We start from the raw sequence: 19,705 nt of genomic DNA, 5'->3' as shown, positions 1-19,705 counted from the left end.
AATTAGTAAATTATTTATAGTAGATACAAAACACACTTAATTCTGCTGATTAATCTAATCTATAAAACTTTATGGAGCTTTAAGTTCTTCTTGAAAATTCCAAACGGGGCATAATTTAGATAATCTATGTAGTAAACTTGTCAAATTGGGTATGAATTTTTACAATTTGGAACTTGTCATTTCAAATTAAATTGAATTTCATTGAACTTTAAAACTTTCTAACTAAATAAACTTTACAAGGTTACATATTTAATTTTGCAATTTTCATAATTCGCAAATTGTGTATCTTTAAATTATCCTACATATAAAACACTCCTTATATTCCACAAAAAGATCATCTGTAATAATATTCTGCCTCGATGATTTGCGTGAAATTTGCGAACGGCGCATAATTAATCGGTTTACGTAAACTTGGCAAATTTTGCATGTATAATGAATTTTGAACTTGCACATTTAAATTTCATAGAGCTTTAAAACTTTGTACCTTAACAAATGTTAATCCAAGTTTGAAATGGTTCACTCTAAATAAATTTTATTAAAATTTACTCAATTTTGAGTAAAATTTACCCTGAGAAAGGTAAAATTTACTCAAGGTTGAAAGATTTTTGCTCAACCTTGAGTAAATTTTACTTTTGTCAGGGTAAATTTTACTCAATAGTTGCTTTGGTGGCAATTTTACTCAACTTTATTTTCATTAAATTTAATTTTAATTTGATGCAACTTTAAAATTTTGTAACTTAACAAAGTTACATATATTAATCCACATTTGAAATGGTTCTGAATTTTGATACGATATTTTTGCAATTTTCATGTTTCGCAAATTGTCTCGATTTGTAACTATGAAAACTACTATCGTTAGTCAATCCTATTGACTCAATACACAATAGGATTGATCTCATCTACAAAGCTTTATGTAACTTTCCCATCCTCTTGAAAATTCCAAGTGGCGTATAATTCATACGATCTGTGCAAACTTGACAAATTTTTGGTGAACATTTAGTAATCTTTATTGGTATCTTGATCTGCGATTTTCTTAAAAATTTAAACGACGTATAATTTATTTGACCAACTTGCATATTTCAAATTAGATTAAATTGCATGAACCTTTCAAACTTTGTAACTTAACAAACTCTGTATATAAATTTCTGAAATTGTGAAAAAGTGATACGTTTTCGGAGATATTTGAGACTAAAATCCCTCAAATCTTATCTAATATAAAACCCACATAGGAATTTCACAGAAGTCGATCTAACATCCTTCATGCAATGCCTTTCTGTAATAAATTCATGAATTTCTAAAATACTGAAAATAAATGATAACTTTTCAGAGAAATTTGAGACTAAAATGCATCAAACTCACGTGGGAATTTCTTGACCTCCCTCAAAAGTCGATCCAACGTCCTTTATGCAAGGCCTCCTTGCAAATAATTCTTACTTCCTTAAACCTCCTAATTTGTGAGACTCTCCTCGGTTTCATGGACATTTTACATGTAAAATGTGCATATTTAGTTGACTCTACTTTCCTCTAACCTTCAATTATATTTCACCTCTTTGTATTCTAAACGAAATTAAGGATTTATTTCATTCCTCTCCCAAGTTTTTTGTGTCTGAACGAATAACAATTATGAAGTGAAATGATGCAATTCACTCGGATTTTTATGAACTGTGTAAAGTTGTGTAACATTATTTAACTGATTTTACATAATTATAGAGGCAATTCACCCAGTCTTGGATAACTAACATTGTAAAATCCGAAAATTCTGTAAACTTACAAACTTTTATAAATATTTCTTAAGAAAATTAGCTGACAAATTTTTGTAAACTTACTCAGATCAAGGGCGTCCTCTTGCATGTTTTGTAAAAGTTTGTGAAATTGTTTAACAAAACATGAATTTTACGAAGTTACCAAGGACTGCGTGAATTGTCTCAATACATTTTCAATGTTTCAATGAATTTTTGTAACTGGATTTTATTTTTATGTTTGTAAATTACGAATCGTAATTTTCGCAAGGTTGGCAAAAAAAATTTGTGAGGGTACCAGCTTTCAGAGTGATATTGAATAAATTCGACTTCCTTTTGTCTAAATTAAAGTACCTTCAAAATTCATATATTTATTTTGTATTCTACAAATTCGTAACTGTTTAACCCGTTTTATTTAATTAATAATGACAACTTTTTAGTAAGAATTTTTTTCAGAAAAAATTACTAGGATTTATCAATCCATTTTATATATTTATTTTATTGATAAACATCAACGTCATGGAATTAAATTGGTTTAACTAAACAAACTGTTATAAAGCAAGATAACATAGCGCGACTTGATTTTCGGAGTGTTGCATAAGCTGAGATTTTACATTTCAAGTATCCACGCGCCTTTTGTTAGCATATTCTGCAAAATCCGTGAAAAATTAGATTTATGCAAATGATGCGATCTACAATTTTGATTATTGATAAATTAAAACTTCTTACAAATTTTGTAAAATAAATCGGCTGAGTTATTTGTCAAAATTACTTTAATGTCTTTCCAAATGTTTTGATTTTTTAGCTTGATTTTATATTTATGTTCGTAATTTACGAATCTTTGCAAGGTTGGAAAAAATTGTGAGAATTGTGAGAATACTAGGTTCCTACTTTCGGAGTGATAAGTATTTAATAAGTTTGACTCAACTTTGTCTAACTTTTAAAGTACTTCTAACAATAAGCTTCATCTATATGTATTTTATATTTATTAATGATAGATTTTAAATGGTGATAGTTTTCTGTAAAAAACAAGTAGGATTTACTAATCCATTTTTTTTTATTTTTTGTAAATGAAAGTAAGTGCTTTTAAAATTTATTTTCATTGATTTTTATTTGTATGCAAATCCGTGACTTTTTAATCATTTTTAATAACGACAACTTGTAAATGATAATATTATTCTGCAATAGAAATCTTTAGGATTTAGTATTTTATGAATAAAATCCATTTTTATTATTTTCTAACTGAGAGGTATCAACGTCAGGAAAGGAAATTAGATCAATTAAGCTAATACTTTGTAAAAAGATATGCATAGGTGACTTCGTTGTTTGGCGTTTACGTCACGTAAATTACGTGACTTTTTTTACAAAAAATTATTCCCCTTTTTAGCATATTTTGCAAAATCGGTGAAAAATTAGATTTATGCAAATGATGACCATTTTCATCACGGATATACATATTTAATGCATAACTTGCAAACTAAATCGGTCCAGATAAATAGGTACAGATATTTATATTCTCCGTACTGGTAATGATTTAATACCAGTTTTCTAAGAGTGTATTCGTTACATGGATAAAATTAACTCTCAAATTTTAAGAGTGTACATATTTTACCCGATTACAAAAATATGGGTCAAGTGCATTTCCAAGTGTGATAAGTTGAAACTGAAAAGTGCTCATTTTTTACTTTGCTTATCACACTTCAAAATCTGAAATTGCAAATTGCACTTAACTTGCATCCATTTTAGCGACATATTTAATTACCAATCTTTAAGTATACTGATAACTATTGAAGTTTTGAAGTGTACATATTTATGCTAATACTTACCACATTTCAAAATCTAAAATTGCATCCACTTTATTTAACGACATAATTAGTAATCAGTTAACTAAACTGTGCATCCAGGAAGTTGAAGTGTGTCTAATCGCAGGCTGGGACCGTGGAGAAGCGATATGCGGATTTTTGGGAGAATTTTAGCCTACGTGAACCCCTCTAAAATCGAGCACATGCTTTGTGCACGGTATCCCAATAAATACTTAAAACAGGAAAGGAAACGTAACTACAATTCAATTCCCACGTATCAGAAAAATATGTACAAAAGTAGCGAAAAACACTTGGGAACAGTACACAAATTAAATGCAGTTTTCGCAAAAATGGAACCCATTTCCTCATCCTCGCAGAGAGTCACGAGTTACATATGTACAGATTTATTTGTTATTTTCCTAAATACATATTTTCCTACGTAAATATTGCATTTTTATGAAGATTTGTAATTGGTTTTTGTAACTGTATAAATATTTGTAAATGCTAAAATTTTATCAAAATTGTAGAATCTTTAAAACGCATCATCAATTTACGAACCATGCAAATTTTACACACTGTTGGAAGCCTGGTATAGTCAGGCAGGTATTGTTTTATCTGTATTAAACTTGCAACCCCTTGGTGTTAAAACGATACCGAAAGTTGCTACGGATATGGTAAAAATTTAACACCGACCTATTAATACACATCTTCCTCTCGATTAAAAACATACTAATGTAAAAAAAAAAAAGATTAATTTTGATATCGAAATTGTCCAACTTTTATAGTTCTTAAACGAAGTCAAACATTTCAATGACAAGTTCTTGTAGTTACACACAAACGTTCAATATTTTAGTTTGGTTACGTTTTCAAAAAGTTTTCCGAAATTATTATTGAGAATTTGCGATTTGAAAATTTGCCAACTATTTGCAAATGTTCTTAAAAACTTTTTAGTTTACTCTTTCTGACCTGAGATAAAATCTTTTCCCCCATTTAACAACTCACTAAAGTACAAAGTTCATTTTTGGTATCGAAGTTACCCAACTTTTATAAATATTAATTTCTTATGCGAAATCAAACATTTTAGTTCTGTATAAAAATGCTAAATATTTAAATATTACTAATTCATAAAACGGTTAATCTTCACATCAATTCATTTCTAAATGAGAAGATCAAGCATGAAACAATTTGTTCAGATGTTTGCATGCAAATTTGGCAAAATTTATTATTCTATGAATTGCGCAAAAAATGTCGCATAATTATTTGCCTTTTATCTTTATCCTACATACATTGCAATTGTAACCAACTAATTAACGAATTATTATTTGACCTAATTTTATTTAAGCGATTTATTTTAAAATTCTGTAAAACTGATTACGGACTTCCAATCTTGACAATTTTTACAATATTAAAAAATTACATTTACGTGTCTTACACTTATATGTATTTCATTTCATGGCATTATTCATGCCATGAAATGTTATCACATGTTTGTGTAAACCTCAAAAATTTAAGCTTCAAAGTAACGTGCAACTTTGTAAGGGTATAAATCACGTAAATTTTATAAAATGCGCAAAATTAAATTTAACCCCCAACAATATAGGCTTTAAACACCTCTAAAAACTTTTACATATATGTATACAAAGTTTGCTAAATTTACAATTTACATAAGACAACAAACGTAGCGTGTTTATAAAAAGTGAGTCATATTTAATTACAGTACAATTCAAACTCAAAAATCGCACCATTTAACGTGGGTAAATATTTTTCTCGGTTTATGTAATTCAAACTTAAAGATAAATACCTTTGTTCCCATATATTTGTTGAGCAAAATATGGGAAAATTATAACTAAGGAGCTCACTTTAAGATACTCCATGACATAAATATTTTTGAACTTTTGTTTATTCTCCTAAAATTCCATGCGCAAATATACATTAATTAATTAAATTTATTGCCTTTAGCATCAAAACATATAAAATAAATGTAAAATAATTTCATAAATATGTTAATCGACAAGATATTTATATACGTATCAAAATTATAATTTCGTTCAAATCCTCGTTCCCCGTCGAAATTTCGAAAATCTCAAATTTTCAAAAATTCTGAACCAGAACGCTCCAGAAATTTTTGCAACCAGTTTGATTTCGCCATAAATTTCGCAATTCCTTCAATTTTTATCCAATTTTTACATAAATACAATTACTCTCCAGAGCTCCATTCCATCAATTCAGTCCTTGAGATCTATTTACAGATTATAAAGCTTAGCATCCCATTTTATCATTCTGCACTCTCATCCATCCATCATTTACTTACAAATATTTAGATAGATATTTACAACATGACTCACACTATTAATTGGCAAACAAGAAAAAATAAACTACTATCTACTCTAATAAAGTGTTAGTATGATCCCTGGGTCCCTGGGTCCGTCTTCGCAATGCAAATTGCCCCATACAGTAGACAAAGAAGGAAGCGGAGCAACCACTGCATGCATGCACTGCACTGCATGAATAAATGAATACATGAACATGTACACCCCACATACATACATCACTCATCAATAGTGGTTATCATGATAAGTGATCGTGATAAACACTATTAATTAATTATTTTAGTTTGAGAAACTCTACCCACAGCGAGTGGCATGTCAATTCGAATGTATTTTTGACGCTGAATCCAACGCCGTCAATGGTTTTGACCTGCGAGGCCCCCGTGACCTCGCCGTGACCTTGGTGTCCAAATCTGGCTTATTCGTGATGTCGCATATCAATTCGAATGTATTTTTGACGCTGAATCCGAATCCGTCAATAGCTTGGCGTTAATTGTAGAAGTTAACGGGGTTTATGGAACTTAACGGGAGCGTGAAGCGTGGGAATTTAAATAGTTAGCTATGCAGTTACTCCCACGCGACGGGAATTTAAGTAATTAGCTATTCAACTACTCCCACAGGGGGGAATCAAATTTTACTGTGACCAGGTTAATTAAAATGCTGTATGACTTGGGCAAACCCTCAGTCTGATGTATGTATGTAGTATGACAAAGTCTCCACTGGGAATTATTTAAAATATAGTATGACGGATTTTTCGCTTTGGGCACACCCCCCACTGGAACTCTAGAACCCGGCCTTGGCCGGGCTATACGCTAGTGTACTTAAATAAACATGCAAATAGATTCGCATTCGCATAAAAATTTTCGCATACATTTATCTCCATCTCATTCAATTTATATCCATCCATCTATTCAAGCTTCGCAGATACACATACAGCTCAAATATCCACTCGTGGTTCATACCTACCTACATAAAATTCATTCCTATAAATTCTCCCTTGTAAACAAAACTATAAGAAATAATGGTAAGTAAAAAACAGTGGTCGTTATAAAATATATGGCTGAATTGTTCTGCACTGCACAACACACTCTCATCAAAAGTTAGCTTAACTTGCAATATAAACGTGATTCTTAACTAAAAAAACAAGTATTTTGTGTACGTACAAGCACAAAACTACCACATTTTACATACAAGCACTCACTCTTTAAACAAGTCGTTAATGTAGCGACGAGAATCCAATATTTCGCACTGCACTTGCAGAAATGTTAACTGTGAAGAAATTTCTATTTAATATTTGCCTATTTACTTGTGTTTTTTTTCATATTCGCGAATCCAAGAGGAGTGGATTGGATTGTTTTTTCTTGAGTGGATAACACCACACTTTCACTAAAATTTTTATGGCGATGATGGCCGGATAGGTTGAAGTGTGTGTGTGTCGCAAGGCAGGGGTACATAATTAACCTTCCCCTTCAACATTGGTCAATTTTTTTTGTTCTGAGGTGTGTGGTGTGTCAAAGAAGAGGTTTTTTGTCATTGTTGCGCCAGATGAGAGTGAACGGTTATCGTTGAGCAAGAAGAATTGTGCCGTAGATGAAATTGTGCAGCAATATTTCGCGATAAGGATAAAGAAATCTAAGGTGAGTTACGTTAAATAAGAAATCAACTTTGTGTAAGGGAAAAAAATTCAGAAATTACTAATTTCGCGAAAATTTTGCGAATTTTTCTTTCTACCCATGTCTATTTGATAATGAATGACAGATACGATTCGAAATATTGAAAACGTAAAAAGTTTTCTCATTTTCCACTAACTAAAACTTTCCTGTAATCGAAATTAATTTTGAGGAATTTTGAAACAAAATATTAGTAAGTCACAAAACTGGAATGAAATATTGATAATTTTATAATTTTTAAAATTACTAGAAATTAATTTATAAGCATTTTGAAATTTTAATAATTTTAAACTATGGTTGTGTACAATTTTGCAATAGTTTAGTGACTTTTAATGAATTTTAAAAACTTTAATAAATCATAAAATTTCCTCAGGTTCCAAAATTTTTTCTCTCAGGTTCCAGTCATGAATTCAAAAATTTCCATTAGAAAAAAAGACCTTAATTTCAGTCTCGATTTTTTTCATTCACTGATTTCTTTCAATTTAGCATACAAATTTGTCACGAGGCTCGTGTCAACATAACCGTTGGAATAAAAATGAGGTTATTTACCCTACTTAATCTCGATCGCAGAAATTATGTCAATACGTAGGCAAATTCAATCCAATCCAATCCAGGAAATGCAAATATCTTTCTTGACTTGTTTATAGCTTAACTGTCAATAAGGGACCTCGCATAAGGCATGTGATCGATTGTATGCAAATTTTGACCACGTGTTCCATATAATTCACGCAAGCATTGGTAACATTGTAAAATCCGTAAATTCTGTAAAGTTGCAAAATTTTGCACATATTTCTAAGGAAAATTACATAGCTGACAAATTTTTGTGAACTTACTCCGATCAAGGGCGTCTTTCTATTTTCTAAAAATTTGTAAAATTATTTTACAAAATTTACGGATTTTACAAAGTTCTAATGACTGCGTGAATTGCCTTAATAATTGTGAAGCCTTGGAATGAAATGATCACTCCAGAAAATCGATCACATTCTCCACGAAAGCCACCCGCAGTAATGAAATTGAGACCATTTTTATGAATTTTATTTTTCGTCGGTTCTTCCTTCTGACTACTCAAATTTGCCCAAGTTTTGCGACGCATGGAGTTTTAAGCAGAACACGTTTTACCCTGACTTAATACCAGATTAGTTAAATCTCTTGACCCTAAATTTTATAAGGTTGGCCTACATTTTTGAAAATTCCGTTTAAAATATTGGAAAAATTTCTTTTCATTCAAGACTAGTTTCATTTTTCTTAAATTCTCACAAGTCTAGATTTAATCTTGGAAATTTAAAGAAGGAAATTGTACGTGAAATAAATACAAGACGAAATTAATATCAAATTTTGGACCTTCAATTTAGTATGAATGAAATCGTTTTAATCATTAAAGTCATAAACCTCATTTATAATAAAAATTAAGGATATATTTTGAAAAAAAAGGTTCAATATGGAACTCTCAGTGGGTAAAAGTTAGCAAAAAATGCACTTTTTACCACATACCGCTCAAAATAGGGTGAAAAAACGGGGAATTCTTTTTTCGAAATACTTGTTTCTAAATTTTGTATAGAGGCAAGTCACGCGGTCCTTGGTAACCCGGTAAAATCATTAAATTCTGTAAACTTGCAAACTTTTACAAAATTTTACAAATATTTTAAAGAAAAATTAGCTTTAAAATTTTTGTAAACTTACTCAGATCCAAGGCGTTTATTTTTAACAGTTATAAAATTATTTACGGATTTTGCAAAGTTACCAAGGACTGCGTGAATATTGCCTCAAAATCGAATGTAGTGAAGTTTTTTCAAATTTTACATTTTGGGTTTGTACGCCGATAATGTTTTATTTCGAATTTGTAAAACGTGAAATACAATTTAGATGCTTTTCTACACGGCTTGAATTGATTTGTATCAATAATTTGTGTTTCTTTTTACTAAATTGGAAATTTTGAAAATATTTTGACTAAAATGCTCCTCTCATTTTATTTCCAGCCCCAAAAATGTCGCGACTGCTGGATCCCCACCAAACCTTAAGTGACATGGATCATCCCTTAATACGGGCAAAAATCCTTCCAAAATTGGCCCACGTGTTCCTCTCCACGTGGACATTTCTTGTCACTTCGATCACATCGTTTCCCATCGTGGAAATTTATTTCTCCATCCAGCTAATCACAGCCCTCTTGACGATCCGATTCATGGAGTGTGACCTCTTCAAAGTCATTCTCAACACGAAGCAGACGCTCCGATCGGTTCTCTCTTAACGCGAAAAATAACGATGTTTTTTTACAATTTTATACTAAAATTTTAGTCAGACGGTTATAGAAATATAGAAATAAACTGATTTTATACACCTTATACACAGAGAAATTTATGCTTGTAATCTACATAAAAAACAGTCATTGGTAACTTTGTAAAATTCGTAAACTTTTACAAAATTTTGCAAGTAATTCTGAGAAAAATTGCGTACAAATTTTTGTGAACTTACTCAGATCAAGGGTGTCTTTTTATTTTGTAAATTTGCCGATTTTACAAGGTTAATAAGTCCTGCATGAATTGAATTCACGCAATAATTGGTAATTTGCAAAATAATTTTACAAACTCTTAATAAAGACAAACTCTCCCAAAATAAAGAGACGCCCTTGATCTCAACAAGTCTAAAAAAATGAGTTAATTTTCCTAAGAAATATGTATAGAATTTTGTAAAAGTCCGTAAGTTCAGAGAATTTATGGATTTTGTAATGTTACCAAGGTCTACGTGAATTGAAAATTATTTTAAGAAATTAAATCTATGAAAGTGCATGAAAATGCAAAGGGTCAAAATGGGACCAAATTTTGTCAGTGGACCCGTATTTTGCAAGTTTCTTAAATTTTTACTATTTCAAATATTCAGAAGAGTCACTTAGATTCTAATTTTAGTTTAAATCCTTCATATTTTTTTCTATAAATTAAAAATCGCTAGAGATGAAAAAATTCATAATTTTTAATTGTTAGTCATTAACGTCGTAAAACCAATTTAGGATTATTAACTAGCTAATTAGTATACATAAAAAGATGGACGTTTTGATGTGGTTGTTGGAGTTTGAACCACAGATATGGAGAGACATAGATGGAGGAACTATTGAAAAAAGCGTCTCAGCATGGAGAAAGATTTGGGTATAATTTGGGTATAATTAGGGTATAACGCATGTGGACTTTTTTGTCACTTTACCCCACTTTCTCAGTTTGCAGAAGCTGGAGCAGTATTTAGTTTCATTGAAAAATGTTGCCAAGTTTTTAATATTGGAGTGATTTGAGATCGGGGATCTATGTCTCTCCATATCTGTGGTTTGAACTTATGTTAAAGTAGTCACATAATTTTTAAGGTTTTTGATAAATGTAAAGTTTACTAATGATTCTGTAAAATAAATCAGTTCTGCCATATTAAAAATGTCAACTTGTTGATTTTACGCAAAACGTCTTTATACGCAAAAAATTCACCAATTTATGACGACGTAATGTGAATGCGGGCAAACATATTTTAGTTGCACTTTGAGAGAAATTCTGCGTACATAAATGGATACAAATGTGCAAACAGATAAGTGACTATTCAGCTTTCCACTGAAAGATTTCAAGTTTAAAAAAATAATATTTACGAAAATTAAACAATTTTTATATCAGTGCATAAATTTTTACACTTTCCAGTTCGAGAAATTACTCAAAATCTGTTAATTGTGACGATTTTGAGTCACTGTGTTTTAGGTAGTCTTACATTAAAAGTGTCCAAATTAGGATTTGGCTAATTTTAATAAAGTAATTTGCATAGCTTTCTATAAAAGACAGGATGTACAAACCTACTGACAAACTGATCATCCATTTCCTAAAAAATTTATTTCGGCCTTGAAGTTTAGCACACTTTACACACAAAAGTTTATGTTTGTAATATTTGTAAAAAGGCAACTCACGCAGTCCTAAGGAACTTGGTAAAATTGTGTGAAATAAGTTTACAAACTCTTACAAAAATACCTTGATCTTGAGCAAGCTTGGAAATATTTAAAAGCTCGTTTTCCTCAGAAATGTTTGTAAAATTTTGTAAAACTTTGTAACTTTACAGAATTTACAGATTTTACAAAGTTACAAATGACTGCGTGAATTGATTCAAAGTTTTGTAAAATTACTTTACAAAATAAAAAGTGGCCTACGATCTGTAATAGTTTAGGGTAATTTTGCAACTTGATTTTGACCACAAAAATGCAAATGGTCAAAATGGGAATATACTTTGTCAGTGGACCCGTATTTTCAAATTTTCACACTTTCAAATATTCCGACGAGTGGGCAAAGTTGCAAGTTAAGCTTTAACGCTGATTATTTTTTTATAGGAAAGTAAAATCGCCAAGGTTTATTGATGAATAAAAAATGTGATTTTTCTATGATTATTAAATATTAGTGATTAACGAGGTAAAATCAATTTAGCAATACTAGCTAATCCGTTGGTGTGGAAAGATGTGGTTATGGTGTTGGTGACGGATTGAGTTTGAATTTGTGTGTAGTTACATAATTTTTAAGGTTTTTGATAAATACAGTTATTCTGAAAAAAATTACTAATGAAATTGTAAAATAAACAAGCTCTGCCAATGTTATTTTTTCGATATTTTATTATTAATTTGTTGCCAATTAAAGCTATAATTTGATTTATGCCTTCATCAATTCCCTGCTTATTCCCTCCGATTTTGATAAATTGGTTTTAATCGATCACAAATTTAATTAGTATGAAATTTGCGAAAGACACGATCTCCCAATGGGAATGTTTGGCGGAGATGTTTGCATCCAAAGAGGAGAAAAGGCGCAGTAAATGTGGAAAGTATAAAATTCTTCAACTTTCGGGCGTGTTTTCTCCACTTTGGACGCAAATATCTCTGCTAAACGTGCTCATTGAAAAATTGTGTTTTTTGCAAACTTCATACTAATTAACTTTGTGATCAATTGACACTTCTCGACTGATACAACACTCTGAAAAACAAGAAGTTTTGACTTTATTTCGTAAAATAATCCTTCAGAATATTTCATCCTATGACGTTAATGACTATCACTTAAAACTGTATTTTATTCGAAAAAGAAAACCTCGTGATCTTTATTGAAGAAATTATTGAAAACTTACGGATTTGATGCGTACAACAAACTATATGAAACTTTAAGGTGCTAAAATTTAGATAAAATTGAGTCGAACTTATCATCACTCGGAAAGTAATAACCTGGAAATCTAAGAAAAAAATTTCCCAAAATTAGCAAATATTGTCAATTTTCCTTAAAAATATGTACTCGTAAAATTTTGTAAAAGTTTGGCCGTGTCTCATTTGCATAAATCTAATTGTTCACCGATTTTGCAAAATATACTAATAAGGATATCTGAATAATTTAGAGTAAACGTATTTGTACAAACACTCACGGAGGAGAATGAGGACATCTAATTTTGCAAACCAATGGCTTAATTGATTTAATTTGTTTTCCTGACGTTAATACCTATCAGTTAAAAAATATTAAAAAATGGATTTTATTTATCAAATAAATTTTAGTGATTTTTATTGCAGAAAAATATTATCAATCGAAAGTTCTCATCATTTTAAAAGGTAAAAAAATTATAGGTTTGTTACATAAAAAATAAATACGTAAAACTTGAAAATACTTTTGCAAATTTGGGGGAAAATCGGACCTACTTATTATTATCTTATCGGACCTATTTATCAGTATTTTCATCATCAGTCTCACAATTTTTTTTCTAATCTTTTCAAATATTACGATTCGTAATTTACGAACATAAAAAAATAAAATCAAGTTAGATACACAAATTCATTGAAACATTGTAAAGATTTTATGGCAATTCACGCAGTCATTATAACTTTGTAAAAATGTGTAAATTTTATAAAACGATTTTACAAACTTTTCCAAAATCAAAAGACCCCTTTGGTCTGAGCAAGTTCACAAAAATTTGAAGGTAGTTTTCCTCAGAAATATAAAAGTTTGTAAAAGTTCGTAAGTTTACAGAATTTTCGGATTTTACAATATTACTAAAAACACTGGATGAATTACTTCTATAATTTTGCAAAATTAGTTTAATTAGTATAATAATGTTACACAACTTCACACAGTTCATAAACATCCGACTGAATTGCATCATTTCACTTCATAATTGTTATTAGTTCAGACACATAAAAAACTTGGGAGAGGAATGAAATAAATCCTCAATTTCGTTTATAGTACAAAGAGGTGAAATATAATTGAAGGTTAGAGGAAAGTAGAGCCAAATAAATATGCACATTTTTCATGTAAAATGTCCATGAAATCGAGGAGAGTCTCACAAATTAGGAGACTTTAGGAAGTAGGAATTATGCCTTGCATATAGGATGTGGTATCGATATCGATTTTTTTTGAGGTACGTAGGTCAAGAAATTCCCAAGTGGGTTTTATATTAGATCAGAATTGAGGGATTTTTGACTCAAATTTCTTCGATAATTGATAATTTTAGAAATTTATGTAGTTCTGTAAATTTACAAAGTTTGTTATGCTACACACTCTAAACAAAGTTGAGCAAAGCTGGCTGAGTAAAATGAAGTTGATCAAATTTTGTTCAACGTTGGACAAAATTTATGCTCCTAAAGCGTAAAATTTACACAATAAAGTTGTGTAAAGTAAGTTTTACTCAACATTGAACAAAATTTGACTTTTTCGCTGATCAAATATAAAATTAATCAATGTTGGGCGATAAATGAACAACAAGTTGATTAATTTTTACTCAACGGGTTGAGTAAAATCAACTCTGCCTATTTATCAGCCACTTGCATGCCGTCAGTTGGTTACAGCAAGTCACAAAAGGAGCAGCAACAAATTTACTCTTCATTTCTCAAAATTTACCAAAAAATGACCCAACGACTGGAAAAATGTAAGGTAAAGTGATTTTTGTTTATTTTTTTGCACATTTGGTCGTATTTTCTAATAAATTAAAATATTTATTTGTGCTTATTTTTTTTACAGGAACGATGGTGACGACAAAGTTTTTTAACCACTTCGCCCCTATAACGACTATGTGGCGTATTTGACCTTTACACCGAATACGACTATGTGGCGTAAGTTCCCTTGGCTCCGAAATACGACGATGTGTCGTATTGACCCTTGACAACGGGAACGACTATGTGGCGTATTTTCCGTTCCCACCGGCATACGACTATGTGTCGTATCCAGAAAAAAAAATTAGGGCATTGTTCTTCCAAGTATAGTTATGAGTCAAAAATCCGCCATTTGGGCGGGAAGACGAATTGCCTCTTCGGAACCAATATTATAAAGGGAGGTAAAAACAATTTATAGCCAACTGGCTATTTCTAGCTAACACGCCTAGTTTTGAAAACTGCTGTTGCATGGAATTTTTGTCCCATATTTCAACAGCGCTTTCAGATTAAATTAGTGAAATTGTTTTTCTCGGATTTAGAACGCCCCACCGACATTTTTGGCGGGAAAACTAACCACTGTAGCCGATGAAATCTCGTTGGGCGGGAAAATTAAGAGATTACCTAGAAAGTAGCATATAATTTTCCCGTTAAAATTGAGTTATATTCAAAATGCGCTAAAGTATGGTTTCGAACGGTTGATGCTATAATTATTCATTACCAGTGCTATCAATTTAAAGCCACTGTAGGAAAACGTTTGTTTTCCCGCCCTAAGTATGCGTAAATTCTATGCATGTTAGATGTACAAGAAGCAATTTTTACACATTTTAGTCTAATCACAAAATTATTTATAGCCGATGTCACGAATTGAAAGCGATATTTGCTATGTTTAATTTTCCCACCCAAATCGGCTTCTGGGGCCCTTGAGGCGCGATAATCGATTTTTGCGAATATATGTACTATTATGCACGTATTAATCAATGTTTGTGTAACTTTCCATTAATTGCAATCATTTTTAAATTTGGCGTATTGGCTATTTTCGGCTATAAATATTAGTGGTTCGCAAAAATACACAAAGGCAAATTACAACTCATAATCCGTGCCCAAATGGTTATTCGCATCAACTTTCATAAAAACGTGTCCAGAATAATTCCGGTGGGAACAGCATTTTTCAATTCATCTCCCAGTAATTAACGTTATGCAGTAGGTGAAAATTTCGGGGTCAAGGGAAGAAAAAATTCGCCGTTACTAGGGGTGAAAGGTATGAAAATATTCGTCTCTCAGGGGTGAAGTGGTTAAGTTGCTGGACGGTAAACGGTGCTGATTGTTTGTTTGCTGAAATAATTCCATCACTTGGCCGCATATTTAAATTATTCACAATCAACAATAGCTGAAGAGGTTAGTAGTTAGATTAGAGTTTCGTTAGATTATCCCTCAAAATTTTAATTGTACATGTATTTAGTAATTTTAAGTAATATCCAATGATTTTTATGAAAACTAATTGTTTTGTACTTATGTAGAATTTATAAAATGTAACACGAGTACAATTACAATAAATTATGAATTTTAAAAAGGTAATGAATGTGTTTTAATCAGCATAAAAAGCAACCTTTGATCAACCAAAGAGTAAATTTTAATCATTCATTGATCAATTTTTAACTGCTTGTTGAGTAAAAATTCCACAACGTGTTGAGTAAAAATTCCACAACGTGTTGAGTAAAAATTCCACAACGTGTTGAGTAAAAATTCCACAACGTGTTGAGTAAAAATTCCACAACGTGTTGAGTAAAAATTCCACAACTTGTTGAGCAAAAATTACTCAACAAAGTTGAGTAAAATTTGACCAACGGTTGTGTCATCCTGTTTTTTACCCAACCTTGGACAAAATTTTACACAACCTTGTAGAATTTTTCTACAACTTTGTTTAGAGTGTACATAGTTTGAAGGTTCTACATAATTCAATTTAATTTGAAATGTGGAAGCTTAAAATTCATAAAAAATTGTCAAGTTTACATAAATTCGACACCGTTTCCAATTTACAAGCAGATCGCGGAGTAAAATAAAGTTCTTAGATAAAATTGGTTGGAATCAGAATGTGATTTGCAAGAAAAGTTGGAAAATGTGAAAACTACATTATTGTCAAAATCGCATCAAAATTAGGAACCGTAAATTACAGTCCGTAATACGTGGAGTACCATATTATGTTAGTATTAATACATATTATGTAACTTTGTAAAGTTGGTCAAAAAGTCTGAAATTTCTATGAATAAATTTAGTTATGCCTATCCGGTCTCAAATTTGATTTCTTGCTTTGTGGTTTGCAGGAAATTTATTGTGTAAAATTGGCCAAGGCCATGCGATGTGGTAATGGCTAGATTAAAATTTTGCCATATTGATAGCAAACCTTTAGGTATCGTATAATTTTGGTACCAACCGGTACCATATTTAACACCGAGAAATCAATACTGTCTGACTATACCAGATTTCTAGCAGTGTTTTTGTATCCTATTAGATATTTTTTATTTTGTTTATGAGTTATGTTATTGAACTAGATATTTAACTGTCTGGAATATTCTTTAAAATTTGGTTATCTGTAAAGTCGTTTGATGTAATTCGGAAAAGTTATCATAACTAAAACAATGATCAGATTGTTTTCTTTCGAATTTTATAAATCCGTAGATATTTAGCAAACAATAACAATGCCATGGTGTGAAGTGTAACCCTCTTATTTAACGGAAATTTTAAAATTATGTGGTCCGCGTAAGTACAAGCAAAAGTTTCCTTAGGGAGTTTGTGCGCTTATTTGAGGTCAAAATTAAGAAATGGACGATTTTTACCAAATGAAAGAAACAAACCCAACTCCAATTCCCTTCGAATGTAAAAATTGTCAATTTTTTCAACTTTGACCTCAAATATTTTGGGCAATTCCAACAATCGCACAAATTGCCTCACGAAACGTTGTTTGTATTAACTTCGACCACATAATTTTAAAATATCAGCCAAATCGGAGGGTTACACTTGAAACCATCGCATTGATAGTATCTTCATTTTATTACTGAAATATTTGTTCAACAAAAGATAATATTTACAAGAATCGAAAGATTTCGATATCAATGCAAATTTTTTTTACATTTTCCGGTTCCTAACTCAACAAAAGATCCCATAGACATTTCTGTGATATCGAACTTTGTCAGGACGGCATATTTTAAATTTTATTGAAAACAGGTATGAACTTCTTACCGAAATTCTCTTAAATATTTATTAATCTGGGAGAATTTCGACGTATAAGAACAATTTTTTTAGATTTGTGTCGAACTAAGAATATAAAATTTGTTGATGTAGGATTCCGGGGTTCAGTAATATAATTAGTACTCGTTTTATACGAATGAAGTTATTTTGAAGGATTAAAATAGGGTAAAATATTTCATATAATACGTGCAGATAACCTTGAGTTAAGGTGCAAATTATCTAAACAAATTTAATACCTACATTAAATAGATAAATTTCACAAATTTTCCTAAATTCGCGTAACCCGTAGAATATTTGGTATACCATAAATCTCCATTTATATAGCCGGGTCTTGAGCCCAAGTGTAAAAATTTTAATAAGCTCATCTCTAATTATAGCATTCGTTTAATGCCTGTTCTTAGATGATTCAAGTTATGCATAATCGGAAACAAATTTAGCCGGGTCTCCAATTATACCCGATTTGAAATTGTAGCCGGATCAGTGCCGTCGTGAGACCTTGTAATAAGTATAGTATTTATGACAGTTGTATTTACCTTGTTACTGAAATATTTGTCTTACAAAATAATATTTACAAAACTTGGACAATTTCTATATCAATGCCCAATTATTTCATTTTCCACTACGTAATTCAACAAAAGATTCGCAAGGGCTAATAAAGACATGCGATTTACCAAAAGATTTAATTTATATATATTTGTGAGTATTATAAGGATGGGATTATAAATTTTGTTGCAGATTTGATCGGAAATTTGCTCAAAGTGTTAAAGCTGAATTAAAAAGAGTATAAAGTTTACTGAAACAAAGTAAACATGTTTTAATAATTTTTTTGTGATGAAATAAAGTTTAATGTGATGAAATTTTCATGGCATTAAAAAAAAATTTTTTATTAACAACATTTTTCCTCTATTTTCTCTATTTTGTCTATTTCATGATGAATGTGGAATAAACGTGAACATCACGTTTATTCGTGATCGTGGAAGTCAATGCGTGGATAGACTTCATTTAAGGTGTAATTTTTATCCACTAAAAATTTAGTAATACCGACGGACATTAAAAAGATAAATTCTAATGCATTTCCAAAAATTCAAAACAAGAAGTGTTCACCTGAATACAATTTTTAAAGCGCTTAACTTCCCAAATCCAATTATTTAAAGCGCTTAACTTCCCAAATCCAATTATAGACTTCGATGGGTAACAATTTAATAATAATATTTATAATATTATTTTAATGTTTGATTCACTTTTATAAAGGTGAAACCAATTAATTTCACATTGTATTATTAAATATGAAATCTTAATCGGAACAAAATATTATTTAATTTTAATTTATCAAAAATTTTACCTTTCACGTAAATCTTAATCATTTGCCCTCGACGGCTATTTTACCTCCAAATATTTCATAATTATCTAAATATTGCAAATTACTCGCACGGCGCTAATGACTAGCTAAGACTTCAAGAAAATGTAAAAACTGCACTTTATTTATCTTTAAAGATGTGTAGAACGAAACAAGTTTAACATCGAAATATAACACACAGAAACATTACGATTTCATAAACAAAAATGTGAAATTATCATATTAACAAGGTTTACTGTTTGCAATTTTACCATGAAATTGTTACCAATCAAAGTCAATTATTTAACTTGAAAAAATTGTGTTCGTTAAAATTCGTCGTTAGATTTCCCGTCGTCAAAAATTGCAGTTTTTGTCTTTATCTTAAACAGCTCAGTGAAACTGGGCCTCGAATAGACATTAAACTTGATAAATTTCAAAAACATTGAAGCCTAGCAAATATTTGCTCAACAAACGTCATAAGTTTTGCGTGAAATTTATTTAATCGGAGAAGGTGCAACCAAATGGGCGGCATAGATTGGCACGAAGTTTTGCGTTTTGCTGCAGAATTGACTCTAAAACGTAAGAGAAGAAAAGAAGCATGAGATTCTGAAAAATTACAATTTTAAGTACAAGTGGATGATGTTAAGGCCAAATTTAATATTTTGTGATACGTAACATATCGAA

General features: G+C 30.6%; 2 long non-coding RNA genes across 4 annotated transcripts; both read left to right on the top strand.

The window, feature by feature from the left end:
• The first annotated feature begins 6,760 nt into the window (after positions 1-6,760).
• Positions 6,761-10,949, top strand: LOC110860885. Of its 2 annotated transcripts, XR_004837408.1 has the most exons (3): positions 6,761-6,892; positions 7,206-7,505; positions 9,515-10,949. It is a non-coding gene; the product is annotated as an uncharacterized LOC110860885 (long non-coding RNA). The 2 variants fall into 2 exon arrangements; XR_002548993.2 differs by lacking the exon at positions 6,761-6,892 and having other exon boundaries at positions 6,928-7,505.
• A 3,020-nt stretch (positions 10,950-13,969) lies between these two features.
• Positions 13,970-15,964, top strand: LOC118439408. 2 transcript variants are annotated; one of them, XR_004837411.1, is made up of 3 exons: positions 13,970-14,440; positions 14,528-14,579; positions 15,721-15,964. It is a non-coding gene; the product is annotated as an uncharacterized LOC118439408 (long non-coding RNA). The 2 variants fall into 2 exon arrangements; XR_004837410.1 differs by lacking the exon at positions 15,721-15,964 and having other exon boundaries at positions 14,528-15,311.
• The last annotated feature ends 3,741 nt before the right edge of the window (positions 15,965-19,705 follow it).

This window comes from Folsomia candida, unplaced genomic scaffold (genome assembly GCF_002217175.1).
Source record: "Folsomia candida strain VU population unplaced genomic scaffold, ASM221717v1 Fcan01_Sc035, whole genome shotgun sequence".
NCBI lineage: Eukaryota > Metazoa > Arthropoda > Collembola > Entomobryomorpha > Isotomidae > Folsomia > Folsomia candida.
This window is presented reverse-complemented; position numbering and strand designations above follow the sequence as displayed.